A 9,561-nucleotide genomic window follows, 5' to 3' on the forward strand; every position below is an offset into this window, starting at 1 on the left:
TTTTGCTATAGTTGTGGATTACTGCGATGTGCTGGTGAAATATCTGGCAACACAATTTTCGCACCCTGATATTTGCCCTAATGGTTGAGTTTCACTGCTCCTGGTTATTAAATGCATGAAAACAGCATTAAATCCACATGACTATAACTACATAACTTGTTTTAAGACATTTTTTGAACCTAGGATTATGTTAAAAGTGCTGCTGTTGAGGTCACAGTGATGACTCGTCGCTTTTCCACATGCAGGATAAGAGAAAAGAAAAGTTTGCTTTGGTACATCAGTTAGTTCCAGATATTTTGACAGTGAGTCAAATAAATATGTAATTTTATTTTATAAAGTCATGTAAAAATTCTGCTCGAAGTTAGTCTGTGTAAAGTTTCTCGAAAGAGCTGTATTACTGTGTTAAGAAAGTACGCAGCAAAACAGGGTGTTGATTAAAAAATCTGTACATTATAGGAATCTTCATTCCTCCTGTCTTACAGCCTGAGACCTAAAAAAACAAGGAAAATTATTTCAAGTGCAGAAAAAAAATTCTATACACACACACACACACACACACACACACACACACACACACACACACACAGAGCCAGGCGCATAGAAACTATAAAACCGTGATTAATCTTAATCCGTGCATACCACAATTGTTGAAACAATTTACCTCATGTGTTAACGCCACGTGTAGCTGTAAAAGTAGTGAAAACAGAAATAAACCAGTCACTGAACAGCAGCAGCCAAACACACCAGTGATGTGAGTCCATGCATTTCAGTAATGTGTTTTATTTCTCTATTTTTTTTTTTCAACAGAACAATTAAAGTGAATGCTTACACACACAATGCCAGCCAAAGACAGCGGCCTCTCCAAATCATGCCACGGTAAGTAGATTAGTTAATTTCTCTAAATCGTATGTTTGTGTGTGTGTGTGTGAGAGAGAGAGAGAGAGAGCTTCATGAGCAGCCACACCACACAATGTTCATGGGTTGTTGTTCCCAGGATGCCCCACGTCCAAAAATAGTGCGTACAAAAATACTAAAGCGATACGCTCATTGGCCACTTTATTAGGTACACCCATACACCTGCTGTTTATGCAGTTATCAACTCGGCCAATCGCTCGACAGCAGCACAATACATGAAATCATGCAGATACGAAACAAGAGCTTCAGTTAACGTTCACTTCAAACATCAGAACAGGGGGGGGAAAATGTGATCTCTGTGACTTTCGCTGTGGCATGGGTGTTGGTGCCAGATGGACTGGTTTGAGTATTTCAGAAACTGCTGATATCTCATGAGGCTTTCACACACAACAGTCTCTAGAGTTTACACAGAATGGTGCAAAAAACAAACAAACAAATGAAAAAAAAACCATTGAGTAAGCGACAGTTTTGTGGGCGGAAGCGCCTTGTTGATAAGAAAGGTCAAAGGAGAATGGTCAGATCGGTTCGAGCTGCCAGGAAGGACTTAGTAATTCATATAATCACTCTTTACAACCGTGTTGAGCAGAAAAGCATCTCCGCATGCAACAACAGAAGACCACATTGGGTTCCACTCCTGCAGCAAAGAACAGGAATCTTAGAATCAAGAGCAAGTTCCTATTAAAGTGGCCGGTGAGGCTATAATCGACATAGCTATCAATTGAACAGTGAGCGATAGAACGTCTGATGCATGTTGGCGCATAAAAGAAAATTCACTGAGTAGATTATGTAATTGTAATTGCTGCTGTCTCAAAAAGGTGGGGAGGGGAGCAGTCAGAGTAAATGCTGTAATTTATCTAGATCATGGAACGATACCTAGAAAACAGACCACATTAACCCTTTTATCATTCTTCAGTATGTAATTTTACAGCTTACAGCGCGTTCCCCTGTCTGACTTTACTACACAAACCACACTGCCCGTGTTACAAACTGTGACTCACACACCCAAACAGCCAGAAAACCAAACCAATCGAAACTGTTTAGATATTAAGATTCTCCTGAACATATTTAGAAATTTTACACCGTAATTAATTTAAAACTTTTGAAAGTTTGCAACCACAATTTGAGAAACCTGTCAGTCTTGTTTACTTGGTCTGGTTGTTTTAAAAATTATTTAAATACGGGTGTGCTGTTGTGTGTCAACCTCTCTTTTGTTATTTCACTGGTAGTGAACAGTTGGTAGGCAAAGGTGTTGTGTACAATAGGTTTACAGGAGAGTGGAGTGGGGAATGCCTTTAGGCAAAATAGCTGTGTGTGTGTGTGTGTGTGTGTGTGTGTGTGTGTGTGTGTGTGTGTGTGTGTGTGTGTGTGTGTGTGTGTGTGTGTGTCTGGGGGGGTGTTTTATCAGTTATTTACATGACATGTGGAAGCAGTACTGATAAATACAGAGCCACCATTTTAAAACTGTGCCAGTTATAAAGAAGCAATAGCTTTTTTGGTTGTGTATTATTATTATTATTATTATTATTGTAATGACTCCAATTGTAAAAGGTTTTGAGTGTCCTCTTTAGGTTTTAAATAAGCTTACGTCCCCCTTTTTTTGAGTCAGTCCATGTACATGCACGCTAATATCCCACTATTATTCCAAATATGACCGTATTCAGAATTTGACACGGGTCGTGTAAACAGCATATCTCGTTTGGATATTCCGAATTTGGCCTTATTCCAAATTTAGCATTTTCCGATGAAAACATATGGGATCTGCTGACGATGTTCAGGTTTTAGGAGCATTCTTTGGACACGTATACGGCACATTTGGAATACGGATCTCTTTTGAGGTTTTTAACGGCAGTTTGTGACACATGGCCTCTTGTTTATTTACGGCCGGATCTGTGTGTTGTACGCAAACCGTAAACACGCATCCGTAGCATAAACACAGAGTATGCATGGCTGCATGTAAATCAGAATATGAGTGGAATTTTCATTTGCATGTAAACAGCTTAGTAGGAGCATTGCCGTTTTGGAATAACCCGGAATATTTTGCGCATGCAAACGTAGTGACAGGGTGAAGTGGAGCTTTGAGATTTTCGAGTCACGGGACATGTCTGCGTTTGGATGTTCATGAATTTTGAGAGAGACTACTGGAGTTAATTAAAACACCTGTGAGTCCAGTTAGTGTTCATTTAGTTCCTTTCAATACAGCCAGTGTGTGTTGGCTAAATGCGGTAACACAAAATGGATTAAGATAAAGTCTAGTGCAAAGGATGGTTAATATTACTTACACGAGCCTCATCTAATTGTGACTCATGCACAGAAATGCAGGGGAGGAAAATTTTTTTTGAAAAAGCAGTAGATGTGAGGGGAAAATTAGTTCACAGCTTGATCTGAATATTTACCAAAATGATACACTGAGCCCCTCTCTCTCTCTCTCTCTCTGTCTGTCTTTCACTTGAATTGCAAAAAGTGTATTAAAAGTCAACTTAGGCCTGTTAATTAGAGCATTATTATTTGCCAGATTAGGAATAAATCCAAATTTGCGAAAGTGTGCATGAAAGACTGCTTTAATATATAAATCATGCATGTCATGTTTAATGCCAGGAGATGTTTTAATAGCCTACCAGAATCACCAAATTACTGGTTCATTTCATTGAAAGGTCTTGATTCTAGATCACACATCTTGGGTTGGTTATCTTACACCACACTGCATTCGCTCTCACTTTCTGTTTATTCATGTCAAATAAATCTTCACCTTGACACCAGACCGACTTTTGTTTGTTTGTTTGAAGTTCTGTCTTTGTGCTTGCAGGGTTGGAAGCCCCTCAGTCTGTCCGGGTTGTGCGCGCGGGCAGGGAGGCGTGCGTGTGAGCGCGTCTGTTTTTCAGTCGCGCGCGAGTGCGTTTGCGCGTGCGTGCGTGCGCTCGCTCGCGCGGGGGGCCTGGCGGTGCCGTAGCAGCACAGAATGGTTTGTGAGTTTTTTGTAAAGAGGGTGCAGGCCGTGCTGTGCTGCGGCAGCAACGCCGGGACAAGCGCGCTTCCGAATCCAAAAGGAAGGAAAGTATGTGTGGATAAACGGTAGCTTTGTGAACGTCACTGTGTGTGTGTGTGTGTGAGAGAGAGAGAGAGAGAGAGACAGACTCCTGACCATCGCCGCGACTGGCTGCCTGGCTGTAGCAGCACGTAAATATTGGAGTTAAACCAATAGTGAATCCTCCAGTATTGACCGTGCTGCTGAAGTTAGGCGGGCCGTTTACCGTCCACTCTGCTCCTGCGTCTGCTGCACAAGTCTCAGCCTCGGAGAGGGGAAAGGGGAGGTAGGTCATCTCTCACTACAGCATGATGCCAACAACCAAGAAATATATGAAGTCTGAGTCTGGCTTCCTTCAGCATTCTGATCATTACCAGTGTTTTAAAGAACCTAATAGTTAATGTGACGTCTGGATTCAAATTTAATCATATATAAACAATAGTTATATGTTATGGCACTATACATACATACATACATGTTTACCCTTTTCTGTGGCATAAATGATCACTGTGGATTCATAGTTCAGTAACAGATTGCTGTTAGATGATTTATTGTGCAAGGAAATAAAGTTACATCCAAATAAAAATGAACTTGTTTACAATTGGTTGTCTTACTCTGTGCAGATCAAATTAGAAAGCGATATAAGATGTACTGTAGTCTATATTAAGAGGGCTACATTATGAAAAAGAAGTCTAACATTAAAGGCCTCATGCAAATGGGACATAATGGAAAACTAGTCAAAGTCAAAAATGAAAGCAATCAGCGTGTTTAAGCAAAGACATCAAAAATGTTTTAAATATACATTGTTTAAAACATGGCATTTTTGTGTCAAATAATAAAATGTTATCTAAATGTATTTATTTTATTATTATTTATTTTTATTTTTTTACACAAAGACACCATGCCCTAAATAACACAGCATCGCCATCTTCTGGGAAACCTCAAATTGCCTCAGGTTCTTACTTTAGTTGATGGCTTCTTGTTTTGTTTTTTCTTGGGGATTTTTCCACATGGATGGCAAGTGATTATTTGATCACTTCTGTGAGTTGTGAGGTGTTTTTTTTTGTACTTTTCTGTTTTGATGCATCTGCTTTATAGGGGTCATTGATTATAAGTGTTTCGAGTCCCCCTTTTCTCAAAAGTCTAACACTCGATTTTCTCCACCGGAGAAATCGTGTGGGTGCCGATGAGACGAAAGCCGTCCCTCAGAATCATGTCCACCGTCAGGCCAAGAACATTTGTTGCATGGAGTAGTTTTCGTTTGTCTGGCTCAGTGGTGACGTATCTGGGGAAAAAAAACATGGGAAAACAAATGTGCTTGCACAAGCTATCTATCACCAGTTTATATCAAATAGGTTAACTTTATTGAAACATCACAAACATCATAAAATGCTTAATTTTGTGATATTCACTCATATAAAATATACCAATATGTAATGTTATGCAAGATTGTACGCGATGCTAGTTTACATTTTCTCACCTCACCTTGCAGACAACTGTTTTCCATCAGAGCAGTCAGCACCGCACTGAAAAACGAGGTCATGGTGTGAGGGTCGATGCACTGGAAGACGCTCCATCAAATTCTGAGTAAGATTTGTGGGTTGCTCGATGAACACTGATATTCTTGAGGCCAACGCATCAAAGGTTGTGCTCTTGGAACTGAACACCCCAAAGAAACTTTGAGCTTCTTGAACGACAAAGCGAAGCTCGAGGGCTTCGCTCTTTGCACAGAAAATCTGAAAGAGCGCTGATGATGTAAAATTCAGCCTCATACAGCAGTCCATCAGTCTCAGATTCATCTGATAAGGTGATTCGTCCACTTCTCAGATACTCAATTGGCTGTTTACTACTTTAAACTCAGGATCTGCATCATCTAGCGTGCGAGCAAGTCTCGAGTGTGGATGTCTTCTTATGGTTGACACCTTTTGTGGTGAAAATTTGTCCTCCGACATTACAAGTGATCAAATCCTGCCCTTTCATTTTTACAGAGTATTTGATCGCCAAGTATTACCAGCCTGCCAGCAGATAGGCTAATGTACTGGATAGGTGTGGTATTGTTTATCCATTACTTAGCAACACTCAAACATGCTAAACAATACCAAATCTCCAGCAGTGACGTATAGATGAGATGAAGGATCAAATTACTTTGATCATCAATTACCCTAATTCTTAGGTACATTATCGGGGGGGGAGGTACTGCAAAGTGTTTCTTGTCGTAGTAGGTATATTTTACCTAGATGAAAATGTAAAGATACAAAAGATAAGTGTATCACTCCAACTGACAAGAAAAGGTAGTTTCATACTCTGTAAAATTAAAACATTATTTGATTAGTCAATAGATTACAACAGTCTTTTTAAAAGCTGTCACTTAGATTAGATTCAGATCTTTTTAAGAGACTCGTGGATGGTGAAAGGTTTGAGGGGAAAAAAAAATCCCAACAACACTGCACAGCAAAAATCCCAGGATTCATTATACATAAAATTCTTTATACAGCTTGAATAGTGTTCGTGTTCAGGATCGTAGACATAGTTAAGACTTTCAATGCTTACTCTACCAATAGACTGTCTAAGGATATTGTGTGAAAGCAGCACACGTCTAATGCCATGCACTCTCGAAATAAAGTGTACTGAACACTCTCTTGCTATTACGTAGGCTACTTTTTACCTAGCAAGCTTTAGCTGTGACTCTAAAACTACACCCATCTTCCAGGTGACAGAAACCTTTATTCGTCACATGCACACTGAAATTCATCCTCTGCGTTTAACCCATCTGAAGCAGTGAACACACATACAGAGAGCAGTGGGCAGCCACACCAGAGCGCAGGTACCTTGCTCAAGGGCACCTCAGCCCCACGTCAACCTAACTGCATGTCTTTGGACTGTGGGGGAAACCGGAGCACCCGGAGGAAACCCACGTAGACACGGGGAGAACATGCAAACTCCGCACAGAAAGGCCCTCGCCGGCCACTGGGTTCGAACCCAGAACCTTCTTGCTGTGAGGCGACAGCGCTAACCACTACACCACCGTGCCCTGTTTTCTGAGAAAGTCAGTATTAGATTATGGCATGATCTGAATCACTGTCCAATGCAAAGTTTTTAATGTGATGAGATTGTTGTTGTTGTTGTTTAAAAAAAATAATAATAATGGTTGCAGAGAGGGAAATGAGATGTCATCGTTTCAGAGATGATGACTCAGCTCTCACACACACACACACACAGAAAGAAATGCGCATGCGCCAAAGGGTGCACTGTGTCTTTTTGCGCGCGCGTTTTGATTCAGTTCCTTAATTTCAAGCAGCCATCCACAGTGCAGATCTCCATATACACACATGACGTCATGCTGTACTATCTGAGCTCATGCTGCAACTCTGTAAATGACATTATACTCAATAAAAGAAAAAAAAATACAGTATATGCAAATTGTGCCATGCCAACGACTACAACTTTTTAAAGCCTTTGGTTAGTTGTGAGTAATGTGCACTTTTATTAGTTTCCTTCCAAATTACAGGTGCATGCTGTATTTCCAAATCTGAGAAAGCAAAACGTTTTTGGAGGGAAAAATATGTATGGTTAAAGTGATATCCTTGACACTCCACCCTTCTAAAAAACACATACTGTCAGGTTTCCTTTTGGTTATGAGTCTTTACAAAGATGATAAAAGTATATAGCTTATAAAAAGAAAAAAGAAGTCTATATATATATGAATGAATGATCTGGGACTGCATTTCTTGCTCATGGGCAAAGGCTAGGACATGGCTGATGCGAGATCTAGATAGTAATCTTCAAAGAGGACAGCAGTTAGACTGCAATACAAAAGACAAAGGTTCTTAGAAAACCTTAGTGTTGGTCTAAATCTCGATACAACTCGGGTCTTTTGAAGAAGCCGCCGCGCCTGACATCAAAGTGAGAGCTTTACAGCATCACTCAGCTGCATTTTGCCCCCTGCATCAACAAAAAGCCGAATGAAGTTATTCCAAATCTCTGAGCAAAGTGCTTATATCAAGGGAGAAAAATAAACAAGTGCAGCCTGGAAAAGATGAAACACTCACAGCAGACACATCATCATCACACACCAACACCAACCTGTACCTTGTCCTGGTCCATTTACCTTGCCATCTGTTTACGGGGAGCCCGAAAGACCCTTTGCATGTAACGGCTGCTTAAATTTGTTTCAAGTTAAACAGGAAATACAGAGAAAACAACAACAAGAAAATAAACACTAACTCTGGCTGCAGTTTTGAGGCTCGGTGTCCGCGCGCGCGGGGTGAAGCGCAGTGCGCTTCTATTGGCCAGAAACGGCGCGCGCCAGTTACTAGGGCGCTTCGCGAGCGTCATCATGGCGACTGTTGCCGTGCAGATTTAAAAAAATATATATATTTCTAGTCAATAGAGTGGAGTTCAGACCAATAACTACGACTTTAAAATACTTCAAAACACCCAAATATGACACAAAGAAGTAACTGACCTCTGGATATAGCAGTTCGTTAAATATAAATACAAATAAAGTGATATTAAACGGAAACGGTTTGTTTTGTTTTGGGGTTTTTTTTCTCTCAGCAGTTTCCCCACTGAGGCGTTGTTGCCATGTGAACCAGAGCGGAAGGAGGCTAAGTTACGCCTGTGTGTGAGGTCACACTGATTCCGATGTGACTGCTTTCACTCTGTTTTTTTTTTTAAATATCTTCAGTTTTGTCAACCTCTCTCCAGCACGTACGACAATTTAAAAAGTAAACTAATAAAACAACAACAACTCAATAATCCTTTCTAATCTCCTACAGTACTGCAGTCAGACACTGAAGCAGTTTCCCTCTTACTCCAAAGTGAATGAATAAAAACACTAATTACTTGAGTTTTGTGTCAAATTCACTGGCATTTAATTTAGACATGTTGTTACTACAACTACACTGTTAGAAATAGGGGTACAGTAGGAGTCCATTTCTGTCCCCCAAGGTATAATCTACACTAATGTACCCCTTAAGGCTCATTATTGGACTTCAAGGTAACTATGTGTACCTTTTGAGGGTCAAAAAGGTCCGTATATGTTCCCAATCAGTATATAAATGGTTAGCACGGTCACCTCACAGCAAGAAGGTTCTGGGTTTCCCTCTTACTCCAAAGTGAATGAATAAAAACACTAATTACTTGAGTTTTGTGTCAAATTCACTGGCATTTAATTTAGACATGTTGTTAGACACTGTCAGAAATAGGGGTACAGTAGGAGTCCATTTCTGTCCCCCAAGGTATAATCTACACTAATGTGCCCCTTAGGGCTCATTATTGGACTTCAAGGTAACTATGTGTACCTTTTGGGGGTCAAAAAGGTCTGTATATGTTCCCAATCAGTATATAAATGGTACAAACAGGGTACTGCACCAGTGACAAGCCATTGTACCCCTAAAAGTACAATGATGTACTTTGGTACTTTGTTTTCGGAGAGTTCACTACTACTACTACTACTATTATTATTATTATTATTATTATTATTATTATCAACAACAACTCAATAATCCTTTCTAATCTGTCCATTTATCCTACAGTACTGCAGTCAGACACTGAAGCAGTTTCCCTCTTACTCCAAAGTGAATGAATAAAAACACTAATTTCTTGAGTTTTGTGTCAAATTC

The 9,561-nt window shown here is 40.1% G+C and overlaps 1 pseudogene; it reads right to left on the reverse strand.

Moving 5' to 3' along the window:
• The window catches only part of LOC132865774 (putative potassium channel regulatory protein), a 68,393-nt pseudogene extending 60,175 nt beyond the window's left edge, over window positions 1-8,218 (reverse strand).
• Window positions 8,219-9,561: the final 1,343 nt, after the last annotated feature.

Source organism: Neoarius graeffei, chromosome 18 (genome assembly GCF_027579695.1).
Source record: "Neoarius graeffei isolate fNeoGra1 chromosome 18, fNeoGra1.pri, whole genome shotgun sequence".
Taxonomy (NCBI): Eukaryota; Metazoa; Chordata; class Actinopteri; order Siluriformes; family Ariidae; genus Neoarius; species Neoarius graeffei.